The 18,067-nt window shown below is 45.2% G+C and overlaps 1 protein-coding gene across 1 annotated transcript in view; it reads left to right on the top strand.

Moving 5' to 3' along the window:
• Positions 1-18,067, top strand: part of RTKN2 (rhotekin 2) — a 299,871-nt gene that overhangs the window by 161,962 nt on the left and 119,842 nt on the right. The gene's annotated exons all lie outside the window — the stretch shown is intronic.

The following is an 18,067-nucleotide window of genomic DNA, read 5'->3' as shown; positions in this document are numbered from 1 at the left end:
TTCACATGCAAATTACTGTGAATTGCTGCAAGTTTATTCTAGTTACCCAATCATATTGATCTAGTATTTGATGGGTAAGAGCAGGTCTACACTTTCACAGGAATCCCATAGTGAAGGTGTTGCACTTAGCTCAAAATAGGGCAGTGGCAGCCAGGTCCCTTTTCTTCACCACAGCTTCTGCTGCTTTAACAAGCTTTTAAACATTTCTTTGCCCCCTTCATTGGCAAAGTTCACAACCTCTTAGGTCTACCAACAGAATAGTGTCAGACTATACAAGCCATCCCAGGTCAGATAAATCTCTCAAGTTGCCTATAAATTCCATTTTAAATATCCCTAGCCAGGATGAAAAATGGCAGTGTGAAATCATAGTGCCTTCCCCTTTCTTTAACCGAGCCAGTGGTGAATGTGCATGAAACCCAGGATGGGCCCAGTGTCTCCCCTTCTATCATCAATCGAATCTTGATTACTAGGATTTGTGGATCCTATAAGTACTGCTATTCTTCAAGTGATATATCCAGAGTCCCAAGCTGCCAATACAAAATATGCTTCTCTGTGCTCCTTGCCCAGGATTGAAGCAGTACAATTCAACAGGTAACTCTTTGGAAAGTTCCTTGGACTTCCTTAGACACCGTGGTCTTGTCTCTCAAGTGTATTTGGTTATTTAGCTTTTGTTCACAAAGGCACAGTACCAATAGACATTTGTTCCATGAAAACAAATGTTCTGTAAAGTTGCAGACCATTCAGTACCTAAGACAATGGGTTTTTAAATTGAAAAAGAAATTCAGAATTGCTAAAGGACCAAAGAAATTAGCATAACAAGGATTCCAGTTTGATAAAACTGTTCATTAATCTCCACCAATCTCTTATTGGGTTGCATCAATTTCTTGTCTCTTGTGTTCAGTCTCAATATTCATAACTTCCTTTGCATGGATTAGATCAGCCAACTTTCTTCACATGATTCTTTTGTTCCCTAGATTATGCTTTCAAGGTAATGATTGCGCTATGTTTCCACAACAGTATGTGGCATGCCTTTGCATCACGAATTGCCAGCTCACACTGAAATTCTGTACCTCAACTGCGGCTTGTAAGGGGTCGGTGGTTCATCAGCCAATGTAGCAGTTAATGGTCATTGTGCAGTCTGAACAGGAAGGTTTAGCTTTCGGTCTCAGCAGCCACTTAGACTGCAAACATCTTGTCGGCACAACTAAATTGGAAAAAAACTGATGTGCTTTATTCATCACGATTTCTATTCAGTGTTTCAGGATCAGCTGCTGATATTGAACACTTTCGTCTTGACCAGTCGCCAACTGAACATTGTTCACCATTGTTCAGTATTTAGTTGATGAATTTGATGTATTTGGTCCCTTCTAACCCTGTGAATCACATGTTTGACAGTCACTGGCACATGGTACTGGCCAATGGGTTGCCTGTACAGGCTTAAGAGGTGGTGGTCTCTGGGACTGCTAGTTCAGGTGGTCGGTCTTCAGATAGTTCCTCTAGCTTGGCTGTAGAGCACATTTTCAAAAAAGGTCGCTATTACTCTGCCTTATGGGGAGGGGAAGAAGGAGACTGCAACTGAAAACGCTTCCCCTCATAAGTTGCCATCCTCTCATCTGGTGATATAAAGTTTTAGTTCAAAGTAGAGGCATATCCAAAAACTGCCTCGCAAATGTTCTGGTAGGAAGTAAGGGGAAAATCAGAATGTGTTATCTGATGCCTCGCCCGCCATAGCAGGAATCCTCTTTAGTGGTATTACAAACTTCATACTCTTGACGGTGGGACCAACAGATGATGATTGGGGTGTGGATTGGTAAATTACAGGCCAGACATTCCAAGCTGGGGTTGGGTTAATGCAGAGCTGGACGGTCCAGACAGGCAACCTGTTTAAGCCTTGTGTTGCATGGTAGATGACTGCATTGAAAATAGGTCATAGTGCAGAAACTAGACAAGTGAAACTAAGCTAGACAGGATCTGATGCACAAGCTTCAGTCCCACTTCAAAGACCAGCAAGTCTGGATCACTTTACCGTGAGCGAACCCACTGTTTGTTCAACGTGTAGTGTGTCTAAGAAGACACCATTAACACAGCCTCATGGTCTCCTTGCATAAAACACAAGCATTGTTTCACAGCATGTATCCAGACGAGAGCATGGAGCTTCAGGGTGGTGGAAAAGGAGCCACCGTTGTGGGTAAGAAAATTGTTTTTACATTGTCAACCAATACCTCGCCCACTGATGCAGATAAAAAGGCCTTGGTCTTGATTTCTCAGTTCACTTCTCCTAATGTCAGCCTCACCATAGAGTAATGAGTGCACTGCTGGTCCACTAGAGCCTTGTGCTCTACAGGGGGGAAATGCAAAACATGGTTCTCGTCCACTGAGCACAAATATGTTCTATCCACTGGATGAAGAACACATGGTATGCCAGAGAAATCTAAATTTTTATAAAGAATTAGATGGACAAGGTGCATGAACAGGCAAAGACTTTCAGCCCTACATGTACAAAGGGTTAAAGAAAAGGTCTGGCCAGGTAGCAACACTGATGTATCAATCATGCATAAGCTACAAAGAACTAAGCCTGCACTCCAACTCTTTTGAATTAATTAATTACTTTCCTGCTCCAAACTCTTCAATCGTTGTAGAAAAGAGAACATGAACTTTTTTGTCTTACCACCACTCACTACTAAGTCTAGGTGATGAAGTACATGTCAAAGCACCCCTTCCTCCTAGGTAATCTTAATATCTAGGTCCACACCCTCTCACCCCAAAAAATGATGATCTAGAAAAAATGAAGACCTTGGGCAATCTGAGCTTCTTACAACTGGTAAGCTCCCAACCAATGAAGAGGTCATTGTCATGATCTGTTTGTTCTCACATGTGACTGCCCTTGATGTTAGCCAATGTCAGCACTCTCTTGGACAGGTCATATTGATCCATTTTTTGGTTTCTGTCAAATTCAAGATTAAAAAGGGGTCCAGGTTTTAAACATTCCAGTATTCTTGTGAGAAACATAAATAATGTGAGATCCCTAATGAATACAGCTTTATGAACTTCTGATGAACCATCAGACTTCTTGGACACTACTGCCAATCTGGAAGATGTGGCTCAAAAAAATGAAAGATAATTAAACTTAAGCTTGGAACATTGATTAGTTCTCTGAAGACGTTGGAATCCTCGAAATGTAGCTAGGATCCTCGAAATACTGGAAACATGTCCTGTTTAACTGCTAGCCTTGTAGTGTACCATGTTCATGATCACAGCCATAGTCGAGCTGTTTTCAAAGCTAAAACATCTACCTTTCTCATGTGTAATGACAAAGCAGATAACCCATGGAAACAATATTTGTTGGTATTATGAAATTATCATGTGTTTTCCTTAAGTACTTTGGATGATGTCAGTTCAGTGGCTATCTGATGACCTGATGTCCTTTAGCATTAAAATCGATCAGGTCCTATGCTGACCAGGATGCTACTCCTTCTCAGGACCTTAGCACCAGAGTGTTCAACCTTGAACTTGCTTTCTCCGGTTCGACAGAATAAGTTCACTAATGCCAGCAGTGACTTAAATCTGTGTGTTGTACCCTGTGGCACCAGTAGACACTGGTAGCCAAGTAAAGTTCATAAGTACCTTTAATCTGTAACTGGTCCAAGTATATGAAGATGGTACACCAGTACATCAGATAGGTAGTCCAGGTAAAGAGGTGATGTAGATGTAGGTAGCCAGTAGAGAAGCTCTTAGTTCCGGGTGACCGCAAACCCCACCAGCTTGCCTGCTGCTCAGCCCATCTCTGTCATTCCTCACTGACACAGACACCCAACATTCCCTGCATCACTGCATTCCCAACATTGTACTCTAAACACACACACTGGCTGAGCAGCAGGAAGATAGATAAACTACAAGAAATAAGTTAACTATGCAGGGCATAACACCCCCTCCTTTTAACATAAAAAAACAAAAATTACAAACACAGGTAAAGATTAAGAGAAAAAGCTATACACACGAAAAATTACAAATGCAATAAACAGTTAAAAACCAAGGGATGTGCAATTAAGTAAACATCATGAGAGGGTCAGAGCCGTTTGAAATAGAAAGAATGGATAGCTTACAACCAATACATTGAATAAAATAACCCATCCTCTCACAATAAATATAATGAGAAAACATTCTTGCAAAGGGCAAAAACTCACCCCACAACTCCGATCCCTACTGCAAGGCAACAAATGAATAGACAAGTTTACTCATGTAAGGAAACCTACATACGCAGTGAAGATGGAGCTGAAATCCAATCTTTCACCCCTAATTTGAGGTACAAACACATGGGACTGAGACCCATAAAAGTCCTCCCTCCTGTAAGGGTCTGAGACTTTAACCATGTATATGGGACCATAAACTTTGAAAATACACCCTGTGTAGGGGAACCTTACCCATACACCAAAACCAACCCAGTGAAAGGGTTACATGTTATGTTAATTGGTGAAGACCCAATAAACATGACCCGTGTCAGGGTTACCAAATAGAACAAATCTAACCACTGTGAATGGAAACCATACCCATGAACCCACCTCTGTGTAGAGGCTGTGTGTAACGCTTAATGAGAGAACTCCTATTACCTACACCCGCGTAGGGGCCGCGTGTAACGCTTAATGTGAAAAGAACTCTTTCCCAAACTCATGCCCATCCCTCACGAAAGGGAGATTGTAGTGCAGCTACCCACTTAAACAAACTAGATCAGGGTGCCCTCTGGAAAAGAAAACCAAAATGTGGAAGCTGGCACATATAAACTGTAAGCTTAAATCCCGCAAGCATGAATACTAAACCTTACAAACACATTGTACTAGCAAAGCAAAATCATTTCTGTAAAAAAAAAAAAAATGAATCAAACTGCACCAGTGAGCAATCTCTCAGCCGGATCATGCTTGATATAAGTTAAGAGAACGTGGATTGATGGTTTACTTCAACCTAAACGTCAAATTCCAACTAGGCACTAGATGGCAGCATAACACTGGGCAGACAATACTGAAAAACAAATCCTACCCAACAGTTTTGAACGTTTTCACGCCGCACTAGAGCAAAAAAAGTCACTGTTCTTTTTGTATAAAAAAGTCAGTTTGTGTTGTAAAATGAACGCTGCTCCAATAAGACTATCATACGTGTTCTGCCACTTTTGAACAAGAGTATTTCTTCATGTTACTCTTTGTTACTGTTCACGTGTAAAACGGTGTAGGAGAGTAGGGTCTGCTATCCTATGGTCACCCCAAATATTTGCTTTTTGCTTCACTGGTTTCTGACTTAATGTGGCTGTGGGCCTGCTAATCAGATCCACAGCCTGCTGTTCTCTCTAAATTAATGCCAATGCACTCTTGGTGCATTACCAATTGGAACTGGTTCACCTTATAGGCCCCTGTAACAGTGTACCCTAGTTACCCAGGGCATAGGTGTATCCAAGGCCTACCAGGGTCTGCAGCATGTATTGTGCCACCCCTGGCCTGGCCTAGCTATTTGACACAACTGGCTGATCACTCAGCTGGGGTAAGTTGGTGTAATGACCTCTTATTTAGGTATAGTATATCTATATCTACCCTATATGGACACATGTTAACCTATGAGTCACTCCTATGGAAGGCCTTGACAATCCTAGAGGCAGAGTGCTTGGTTTCATGTGAGATGGTGCTTTGGCATGAGCTGAGCCTGTCTGCAGCTTTCGGAACAATGTCCTTCAGCTGTTTCATGATATTGCCATACCATATAATCTTAAGTGCATTATGAACCTCGCGGTTAAATGCTATCTTTGGTTTGGCTTTATCAAAACATGTCGAGTAAGGTGTCATACGAATTGGAATACTACCCCTTCGCCAATTCGGGCGAAGGGGGTAGCATTCCACCCTTCTTGAGGGACACGACATGTACCTAACCTGAAACCCAGGTAAAGGTAAACACGAGCCTCAGCATCACAAAATGGATGCTGCCTCCACAGACACAAGTCTGACTTCCTGCTGCTGGGAGTCCTTCCAGCTTGGGAGGCTTTGACAAAGGGTTTCCGGTCAGGGGAGGTGCTTGCACCACTCCAGACAGGATTTTGTGTAGTGGGTTAGGGAGGGCTGAATAGAATGAGACATGCCTGGGGCACACAAGGTGTCACTGTGCATATGCCAGTTCAAACCGGTCCTGGGGCTCTCCAGCCCCAGTCCTGGCGCGAAACTGGACAAAGGAAAGTGGGTGTAACCACCCCCCTTCCTGGTCCCACCCAGAGGAGGGACCTAGCAGGTAATCCGGCCCCTAGATTTGGTTTAAGAGTAGGAGCTGTGTCCTAAGACTTCAGATCATCCTGAACTCGACTTGCAACTAAGATCATCCTGAGCTCGACTTGCAACTAAGAAGAAAACTGGACTTCGACATTCTGCTGCACTGAAGAGCATCTCCCTTGTGGCCAAGGAGTGACCACAGGCACCATCCAGCAACTCGACGTCTGCTTTGCCGCCGCCTTCTGCCGGAGCCCGAGCCCAGAGCCCGACAAGACCTGGATTCCCAGACATCTCACAGCCCGATCCACAGTCCCTGAAAAGAAGAGACCCGTGGAGACATCGAGAGACGTGGGACCGGCCATCTTGAAAGACCCCCGAGAAGCTGACTGCACCAGCACCCGAGGTACCCTCAATGCTGTGCTTTGGGGTGTGAGAAGCCCCACCACCGAGCAGCATCTGCACCGAAGATCAGCCCTCCAGCATCTCCACGATCTGCGTGGGGCCCTTTTGCATTTTGCCACTCGACGCGTCATCCCGGTTACTGGCCTGTTGGCTAGTAGCTATCGTGGCGACAATCTACAATCAACACCGCTGGTCTGGTTGCTCCAGACTGGCCCTCACTCCTGTAAAAAGGAGCAGCCCCTCTGACCTTGCTGGTCAGAGCAACAAGCTTTCTTCACTTCCTGCGTGGCTTGCTTTTGCCAAGGCCTGTTTGCTTCAATCAAGTTGCCGACACCGCCATCAGCCAGAGCCTGCGTGGGACAGCTCGTGATCGACTCCTGGACGTCGCTGACCTCTTCGTGGCCACGTGGCTGCCGAGACAAGCTTCCCTTCTTCACCTGTTGGCACCCGACATCGCCTGGTTCCCTCCTGGTTCCACGGTAGTCACTGGCTAGTGGCTTTGAACATTGTCCCCTCTGCTTTCAGGTCTTCACATCTTCAGATCCCCCCTTGGATCCACCGGAACTCTTCTCGACTGGCCGCCTGCAGCATCTTCATCTTCAGGCTCCAGTGAACCGCACGACGAAACCCGACGCACTTTGAACTCTATTCACCCGCTTCCTGTGGGTGAGGTAACACTGGCACTCCGGTTCGTTATGTGCCCTTCAACGTGGATCCGTAGCTCCTTTACCAACTTTGTATGCCTTCTGACTGTTTTGAAATTCTACAAAACAGTTGCTAGTGGATTATGCCCCCCCCTCCCTCCCAAATATAAATAACATACTTTAAGTTGTGCAGGGAATGCCACAAGCAGTTGTTGGTCATGGTCCTCCATGTGGTGTGCCTTTTGTGTGTGGGCTGTGGTCATAAGTCCAAGTTGTGTAACCAATGCACCCTAATGTGATTTTTGACCGGGAGGCAAAGCTATAAATCACCAACCATAAGCAGTCATGGTCTGCCCACAGGTCCCACTCCCTTTCCGAATCAGTCCATCTTAATGCCATTCTGCGACTGCTCCATTTTCCAATCTGATGCATTGTCTATTTCGGAGTCCATATGTAAGCACTGGAAGGCAAAGTGGGAATCAACCTCATCTTACCACTCTGGTTCCAAAGAGAAGGTACGAGGTTATCAAGATGTGAGCCACACTCTTTCAAGGTCACCAGGTGTGGTGCGGATATACTATACTGCAAATCTTTAGTGCGCTTGTGACTCAGTTTTCCTTTGGGACACGAGGAGCCATAGGGACCTTCACATTGGTTACTGCATATACGTCCTCCCTGATATTGTCTGAACTTCAGGACCCTTTATCTGGCCCCTGCTGACTCCAGTACAGACTAACACATTGAACCAAAGATACATGCCAATTCCTGCCACACCAAAGATAATTTATAATTCCACCAGTGCACGTAAGAGACCCAGTCTCCTAGTGCCATGTCAGATCCTGAGGCTACATTGACATGAGCTATCGAATCACAAAGGTACAACAATTGTTCTGCAGCCTGATTCTCACCAAACTCCTCTAACACGGCTACTAATAGGCTCCATTCTCTTTTATGCTCCGGGTCTGACCCTCTGCAGGATCCTGGTAGGGTCCCTCAGGATACTGATGATAAAGAGGTAGAAGATGCTCTGCTCCCTCCTGATTATGCTGATGATCTTACCTCCACCTACAAAATGCCAGTGTTGGACACAATCCAAATAACAATGTTTGACTCGCCACTGGGCTCAGTTTGAACAAGTGTTCAGGATGTAATTTGTGGTTTAAGTTGCAGGTGCCCTCCATTGAAACCAAGTCCATTGTCCTCAAAGATCTCATGCAGCCAGGGTTTCTGACCTCTGGGCCATTGTTGCCCTCACCAACACTTTAATGGATACTTGATCAAAACCCTATTCTTGTCTTCCAGTTGACATACCAGTAACCCGGCATCATACACCTGGATTTTGTGACACAGATTTTTGGCTAACCATCTTAGACCGGAGAGACTCATTGTGCAGTCTCCAACTAGCCAGGTTAACCCTAATTCTTTTCCAACCAATCCCCAGACAGGGAATTGAAGCATAGTGACTCATTCAGTGTGTTTTTATCCATGGGTTTGGGCCTCAGGACTTTAAACATTCTGTGCTTGTTGGGCAGGTACATCCATGCTCTCGGGGACCAGGCCTGCACGATCTTTCCATCAGTCCCAGATGACCTTGGATTCTCTTTAGCGCAAACAATACATGAGTGAAAGGATTCAGTGAAAATTGTAATTTGTGCTGTACTGGAAACCACAGATTAAATTGCAGGGCTGTTTGAATCGGTGTAGTCTTGAGGAGGCACGTAAGGATAAGGGCTACTGGATTTTCAGACGATATACAGATTTCCATAATGGACATACCGGTTGATGGGTGTACACTTATGATAGGGAAAGGAAACTTGGCTCTAAAGAGATTCAAGGACAGTCGAGCTACCGGAATTTCTTTGGGACTGCTGACACCAGCAAAATAGTTTACCTGCCAGTTTTGTAAATTGAGAGGTTGACTTTTAGATGGTGGTACCCATCCCAACTAGTTTTAGTGCTACCAGTTCAGTCCTTTCGGGTTTGTGGACATGGCACTGGCAGACAACATGCAGGCTAGGAGGGACAAGTCCTTTAACCCATCTTTCCCTGCTGCACTTATTGTTCATCCACTTTAGTTTGTTCACGATGGCACATGCTAGTCCAGTGGGGCAGGATCCAACAGTGCCCCATCCTGGCTGGAGACCCATTACTATGGACAAATGGGTCTTTCTCCCCACCCAATTAACTCACACCTGAACAAACTCGAGAAGAGCACTTGCAAATCCTTATGCAGGAGGTAGTTCTGCTCTCCAAAGGTGCCATTGAAAGGGTACTGAAGTGAAAAGCAAAGCGAGGGATATTATTCCTGTTAGTTTTTTGTCTGAAAAAATGATGGGGACTTAGTGGCCATTCTGGACTTTCACTCACTTCATGCCTTCATGTACGAAGCTGTCTCTATATATACTGTAACAAAAGGAGATCTAGTGTGCACAGAGTCCAGGGAGTCCCCAAAGGTATGGCAGAGGTATCAGTAGATAGAACCTTACTGCCGATGTAGTGGTAGCTGGATTGATAAGTTAGGCTTATTAGAGGGTAGTGTTAAGCATTTGTTGTAGAAGTAAGAATCAGTTAGTGCAGGTGGGTTTCACAGTTTGTCACTGGTAATACTTTTCAGGAATGCAGTATGATTTTGTAAATGCAATAAATAATTTACAGTTTTAAGAAAGCTTTCTGTGCATGTCAATTAAATACAGTGTTAGACATTACAATGATAAAGATATGCAATGTATGATACAGGACAATGTACTCCTATGGAGGAAAACACCACCATATAAAAGAGACTTGAAAGGTAAGTACTTTGTTTTGTAGTTCACCTTCAGCGGCTCAGTGGCGGCTGGGTGTCAAGGTCAAAGGCGAGGTTGGGGCCCAATGTAGTGCTATGGAGACAGGGGGTACTCGAAAGAGCACCGGCCACAGGTAAGTAACTGTGATTCCTGGGTCAGGACCCAAGGATCTAAGGTAGACACCATAAGCGCACCTCCAGCAGTACTCGGGCGACAGGGTGCAAAGTAGGCGTCTGGCTCCCAATGGAGCACGTCAGTCTGGAAAAAATGCTTCTGACTTGGAGCAGGAGGCTGGATGAGGGCGATAAATGGCCCAGCATGTGAGTTGGATAGCTGTGGGACACCTGGGCACTGTCAGCTGGACTTCCAAAAGTCAAGGGGTGGAGAATGTAGGGGTGCCTTGTGGTGTTGGGTTTCCTTAGCAGGGTCCGGTTGGGGGGGGGGGGGCCTTCGTACAGAGGCTGCAGGTGTCGAGGAGGAGTCTTGGAGAGGTCAGCCACTGGTGCAGATGAGGTCAGCATCGCTGGGAAGACGTCTCATGGTAAGTGGTTCACTCAAACTCTGGCAGTTGGCATATGGTGAAGTGGCGCAGTGTCACAGATCCGCCTTGATCTGGAGACTGGGGTTGTTTTTTTTGCTGGACTAATCTGGTGTCTGGGGGAGAAAGGACTCTTTGACGAAGTGAGCACTGGTTCTCCAGGGAACATGAGGTTGCTGGCTGCAGGCCACGCCAGTTTATGGAAGCAGGGTCGCTGGAGAAGGAGACAGGCAAGTAGGGCTGGGATCAAGTCAGTCATAATTTTCTTCTCCACTGCTGTACAGCTCTTCGGTCCTTCTTCTTCGTCTTAGGTTATTGTATCTGAAGGGACAAGGTTCAGTTGTGCCCCTAAATTAGATTTGGGGGTGTTACAGGGGTCTGCAGGTTGGGACCAATGGGTGTCCCTGGGGTATCTACACTCCTATTTTTCCACCCTCCAGTAGGAGGGGGGCATAGGCCTCTTCCTGATTTGCTGGGACCGCATATCTTCTATGGTTGAGGGGACTGAAATGTGTGCTTCACTTCGCCTCCAATTCCTGAGGGGTGGGGTTGGCAAAGGTGGGCACACCTCCCTTCCTGGCTAGGTTTTACCGCAGATTCTTTAATCCAAAATGGGGGTCAGAATCAGTGGGGGCCATTTTGTGGCAGCAAAGGGCTGGGGGTAGCTAACAAAGGCGGCAGGCCTTTGAAGCTTCCCCTACATGAACCTTGCCCATCCTGGGGGAGGTGGCATGACACTTCTGTTCACAAAGGGCTTTGTTTCAGGACCCAGATAGTGGAGGCTTTCTACCCATGGGTCCAGAAATCTGTCTGGTGGTGCTGGTTGGGTGGTAACCAGTCAGGAACCACACCAGGGCTGGTCGTTTTTCAGGGGGCATCTCTAACATGCTCTCTGATTTAATTTTACATTAAATCCCACACTGGCATCAGTGTGGGTTTAATGTTCTGTGAGGTTTGGTACCAAACTTTCTAGTTTTCAGTGAAGCCATTTTGGGGCTGTGGAGTTCATAATGGCAAACTCCCAGCCCCTATACTCAAAAGGGTTTCTCTCCACTTACAATGCCTGTGAATGGCACAGACACTGTAGGGGCATATTGGTCATGCAGCTATGCCCTCACTGGTGGTATGCTGGATCCTTCCTTTAGAGCTTCAAGGCCTGCTAGAGGGCTGCCAATTGTGAAGACAAGTGTATAGTTTTTGGAAAGAACACAGGCCTTGGAAACCTGATTGACAGGGACCCAGGGCACACTCAGTCAAATTGGCATCATGCATGTGGCAAAACGTTATGGTGTAACCATACAAAAAGGCTCTGGTCTACTCTGACAGGGTACTCTGAACCCCTTTCATCTGCTCCTTCCCGTGCACTTTGTCTCATCACGGCACACTGACCGTGAGATCACCATGGTTCCCCAATTGACTACCCTCACCTATCCTACTATTGACCATGCATTCCCCTGTATCCTGATATCAGCTCCGGACCAATGGTGTTGTCCGATTTCAACCATATCGCGACCTACACTGGATTGTGCACAATTGCCGTCCACGAGCCCCCTTTTGCCGTGCAAGACTCGCCCATACCAGGGTCCCCATCCTGAATCCTGTCTTACATTTTTCTCAGGCATTAATTGTAATGTCATGATAATGATCCCATTACCCACTTAAAGGATCGAAACGTCTTCAACTCCATCACCTTGACACAATTGAGAATTTTTCTAACTGTAAAGTGGTATGGTGCTATTGTATATGTTTCTTGGCCCTAACTACTTATTTCTACTCTGGCCAACATGTGCAGTGCCTGAGTTTTGCAACCTGCTTTGTTTTTTTTTTTTTTTTGTAAATTGCCCCACTTTTATGTTTTTATATATTCCCTGTATTGAAGTATAAACATCCATTTGGATATATGAACCTATATATCATTATATTTGTGTTGATCACCAAAGCAAATTGATATTGTGAGGGACCACTGTTTCTATATAAATAATCACACACAAGGTCCCTTCCAGATTACTTGGGTTCCCTTGTCTCTTCAAAATAAGGAATTGCATGTGGCCCAGTAGTGTACCAGTTGTGGAATCGAAGGTACAATTTTGGGAAAGAACACAGGCCCTAGGAACTTCTTTGGAAGAGACTCAGAGCACACTTAGTCAAGTTGACATCATGCATCTGGCAAGAGGTTAGAGGGTAACCTTGCAAAACTGGGCACTTTCTTACACTTCAAACGGAAGGACAAATTCAAGATGTTCACATTGGCTCAGATTCTGCCTGGCATGGACCCTGAAAACTGTATGTTGTCCTTGGACTCGCAGGATACACGTTTCCATTTACCTACCCCAAAGTCCCACAAGCCTTACCTGTGCAAGGGCAATTTCTACTTATTGTGCTCCCCTTAAGGCTCACTCACCTCAGCCCCTCAATTGTTCAAGAAAATAGTGGTGGTGGTTCCTGCCCATTTTCAGAGGTTGGGAGTTTCTGTATTGCTACACTTTGACAATTAAATGATGATGGTGGGCTTGCTACAGTCTGTGTAAGAGCACCTCCAGACAATAGTGGAAATCTTTACGTCTTTGGTTTTCCCTATGAACAAGCCAAAAATTCACCCGATTGTTTCAGAGGCTTCTATTCATTAGGTCAGATCTGAATCTGGTGAGATCCAAGGCCTTTACTCCACATCGAGCCGGAGACATTCAGGCTATGATCCCGATATTTTGGGTTCAGTCCTGGATCTCGTGGAGGATGTCTGTGGGGTTTCTTGGGCGCTTGGTTTAATGCATCCTTGTCAGCAAAGTCAGGTGGCACTTGCAGGCCTTGCAAAAGGACCTGAAATCTCATTGGTCCCTGCATTAAGGCTGCCTCCCAGACTTCATCTAGGTCTCATAGAAGATAGCCAGTGATCTGCAGTGGGGGCTAACCGATCCCAAATTGTCCTGCAGTGTACTGCTCTCTTTTCCCCACCTAGAGGTTACAGTGGTGACTGCATCCACTGCAGAGTTGCAGGTTGGCATCTCCAAGTTCGTCAGAGCCCCCTGGTTTCCAGCAGATGGCCAGCCCCACGCCAACCTTCTGGAGCATTGAGCCATTTGTTTGGCCCTAAAAGCTTTCCTTTGGTCCATTCGGGGAGGCTGGTATAGGTTCTCAAATTTACCATGTGCCATCTGTGACAAGAAGGGTGAAGTGGGGTGCTGTAGCAGAAGACTTTGCAACTTTTGAGTTGCTGGGCCAGCTGAACTTGTGTATAATAATCATCCACCTGATGTGGTCCCTGAATGCCAAAGCAGACAAATTGAAAAGATGTTGTCTGGTGGATCTATAGTGGTGACTGCATCCTCAGAAGGCTCAGGACGTATTCGACCATGGGTGATGCCCTGGCTGGATCTTTTTCCCACAGTCAAATGTCCATAGTCAGCAGATTTGTACGTTTGAGTTTCCACAAGAGCACTTGTTAGGAGACTGATTCTGACTGTAACTGAATGTGGGACTGCTGTATGCCTGCAGTGCTCGGTCTCCCTTCCCGAGTTCTGAAGAAGATCAAGGATGACTGGTTCCAAGTCATTTTAATTGTTCCAGATTATCCATTAGAGCGTTGTACCCACAATTCATAAGCAGGTGTCCTTTGATCAGGCTACCACTTTGGGTGGATTCCGGTCTCAGCCACAGGGCCGTGCACTCTACAATTGCAGTTGCAATTCACTGAATTTGTGGTGCTGTCCAAGGTGGTGTCATCCTCCCAACCGAAAACCCTTCTGAAAACCCACCCACAGTGAATGTGATGGACTTGGTCATCACCTGATTTGGTGCTCAAACCATTGATCTCTTACAGGCTAACATTCTGGACCTTATTTGTCCTTTCTTTAACCTAGCAAATTGGAGTCCTGTCACTTCCAGTCGTTGTGGAACCTCATGGCGCCACATACGGGTCATGGATGAACCACTGAAAATAATTCTCTGGATCCAGTCTAGCACCTGGGGTGGATAATCTAAAGGTGAAGACTTTGCAGTTAGAGTATGCACCAGAAAGAGCATTACTGAAGGTAAGTAACATGCTTCTTGTAACACTACTACTAAACTACCTTGTTGTTGCCTTTAAAACTTGGCAAATGTCACTCTAATTTCAGGTCAGCCATCGTTTGCAAAAAAAACTATGAAATGGTGGTCATCTCCTAGGCCTGCAATTTTTGAACTAAAGAGCCACCTCAGTGATTTTCAGTCAAGCTTCAGGCAATTTAGTTGTACTAAACCCACCTTAATGGACATTAAGAGGAGCTGCTGGGTGCCAAGATTGTGTCTTGATTATATCCCCAAAATCCAAATAAAACACATACCAAACATCTAACCCTTGTGGGAACCTTAGTAAGCTATCAAATATAGGTTCCCAAGGAATCAATCAGAGTTGTGACCGGGGAGTGGGATATCCAGACCACTGCTACTTGGAGTTTGATTAGTCATCGCTAACCCTGATGAAATAATCAATTATTTATACACCTATGGCTAGGCAAAACCATTTTGGTATATAATTTTCATATTCTGTGCACTCCGCTATGGTAGCACTTCCTGTCACCACTACACCTTCTGTGTAAACTACTGACTAACGCCTAGTGTCCATCTTGTGGTGGCAAATTAATTGAATGCCAGTGCAATTCTTGTATATCAACTAATAACATTGTGATCTATGATGATATCCTCTTTTTGTCCTAATAAGCCCTTTGGATACAATTTCATTGAGGATCAAAATGTTGAAATTTTACTAACCAGTATTCTAGGATTAATATCCTTAAGGGCTTCACATGTTCGATAGATGACTAATCGTTTGTCTGAGATAGTTTCAGCCCGGTAACTCCCCCGCAATGCTTATGCTCACTTGTTGTCCACACCGACATTGTGGATAAAATCAGCACTCCTCTTCACCTTGGCTGCTAACAAAACTATTTTAATCTGACCTTGAGGGAGCATGTATGGCCTGTGGTAGGGAAGGTATCTCTACCTGACCCATTGACAGTTCATCACAGCAGACTGTTGGTTCCTTCAACTTGTTGAGCATGGCTATATCTTTCCTTTCCTGCCCCACCATTCACCCCATCCCCTGTCCCCTTAATCACCCTGGATGACCTTGCCCACGTTCTTTATCAGGAGGATTTTGGCTCTTTTGTGCAAGGTAGCTTGTTACAGAGAATGAGATGGAGTATAGATGCTCTTCTTCCTGATGGTGTGCCAAACATCGACTAGTCTTGGACAGCAGGAGAATTTAACCAGTTGTGTGATTTTAGCGATTTGAATGCATTCCCGTGCAATGAGAAGTTCAAGGTGCTCTTTCTAGTGCAGCTTCACTCTTGAAGATTGTGTGGTTTTCCCTGACTTGCACAATGTTTATTTTCATAGCCGGATCCTACGATCGCACAAAAGGTACTTGAACTTTGTGGTGGATTCCACCCACTATCCATTTGTGATCCAACCATTTGGGTTTACATCTTCACCTCCAGTCTTCATCGAGGTGATGAAGCTTGTGGCAAATTTGCGCAGGTCGGGGATCACTTTGTTTCTCGATGATTGGCTTTAATAGGCAGGCTTGCTACAGCTAGTAATGGACCATCGGCAGGTCAACACCCCCTAGCTGTTTTACCTGGGTTTTCAATCAACTTGGCAAAGATGCACCTCCAGCCATAGTGTCTTCTATTTTTTGGGGTGGAACAGCGGTTTCCCTCAAGGCTTTCCAGACTTCCCAGTGGGTTCAGGACATTTAGGCTATTATGCAGAGAAGTCTTTCTGCCATGCACTGGTAGGGACTCATGACTCCTCCCTCTGATGTCCATCTCAAGGCACTTGAGATCAGACGCTTTTGGTCTTAATTGCATAGGACTGTTTGTGGGGGGTGTAGTACTTGGATCTCCTCTGCCTGTTTCTGTACTCTCCTATTCTACTTCTGCTCAGGGCGGACCTCCTCTTGCAGTGAGAGAAGCTGGTTCTGCATAATGGCCTTCATTCCTTTGGGTTGAACAAGGCAATCTGAGTTCTTTTGACTTGTTTGCAGAAGTTGTGGACATCATTTTGTCCTCGTGATGTCCTACTGCCAAGTCTGTCTATTCTGGTTGCTGGGCCACTTTCATTTCTTGGTGTGCTGAAAAAGTTGATCCTCGCACTACATTTATCAGAGGTGTTGTTCAGCAAGACTTGGCTGTGGGCACTGTTAAAGATTGTTTATTGGCTCTTTAAACTTTTTTTTTTTACCACTTCAGCCTTTGCCGTTGGTCTTCGAGTCATAGGGGGTTTCTATATGAGTTGTTGCATATGTTTTGACTTCTCGTTTGCTATACCACTGTGGACACTCATTTAGTGCTCACTTTCCTCATGTGTTCTTCTTTTGAACATATGCATAGTTGCACCTTGAGGCAGATCACCCTGAAGACTGTCATTTTAGTCCTGATTACTTAAGACTGTCATGTTGACAAGCTACAGGCTGTCTGTTTAGCTTCACTTGACTTCATTTTTCCTGACAAGCTGGTCCTGCAGGTGAAGTTTTCATTGCATCCAATGTAGGTCAAGCAATGACCCTGCTACCATCCTCCTTATCCCACCAAGGATGAGCAGAACTAGATTGTCTAAATGCTTGTAGCGCACTTAGTTTTATATTGACAAGACCGGAGTGTTTTGGATCGAAGAATAGCCTTTCCTCAGATAAGCTAGCTCCAAGGAGGGAAATGCGAGTCCAAAATAGGCAATTTCCCAAGGGGTCATGCTGTGCTTCAAGATCTGCTCTGCCCTCGCCTAGGAGAAACCTCCAGAAGGAATCTGGGCCCATTTCCAAAGGGAAAATGCTGATTTTAACAGTGTCTTCTGGCTTATCTGCGTAGGACATTTGTGGGCTTTGTTCCATATTTTTACAAGACATTATTGTCTTTACTCTGAAGTCTACAGAGATGGCTGTTTTGCCAGTTGAGCGTTGCAGGACATCTGGTTTGATCACCTCCTCAGGCTCACCTAGGAGAGACTGCTTAGGTATTGATTCATAAGTTGAGGAATCTCCAGGCAGAAATGTCTGTCAAGACCACACTCCCTACCTACGATAAGTCTATCTGGTGGATACTCTACATACCTGCAGATTCCTGAACCCATACAGTCTTCCTCGTTCTGATGAGTGGTCTTACAATTATTAATAAATTCCCAGGTTAGTTTTAGAATACTGCAATTTCTGTCAGTCTCATTAGGTTTGGAAAAAAGAGGCGAGGGACTGGCATCAGTGCACCTGGGTGGCATATAATATGGCTCTGTGATGTCACGTGGTATGGAACCCTAAGCCAAGGGCGCCACTTTTCTTCTCTGGAACGGCATTTCAACTTTCCAGATCCAGTCTAGCACCCAGAAGTATTACACACAGTCTGATGAATAAGTATAACGAACATACCAAGTGAGAAATAAATAAGACAGTTGGTGCAAAAAGCAGTCGTATGCTGTTAAAATCTATGTAGATCA

This window comes from Lissotriton helveticus, chromosome 5_1 (assembly GCF_964261635.1).
Source record: "Lissotriton helveticus chromosome 5_1, aLisHel1.1, whole genome shotgun sequence".
Taxonomy (NCBI): domain Eukaryota; kingdom Metazoa; phylum Chordata; class Amphibia; order Caudata; family Salamandridae; genus Lissotriton; species Lissotriton helveticus.
Note: the sequence above shows the minus strand (reverse complement) of the source record. Positions and strands in the feature narration are given on the sequence as shown.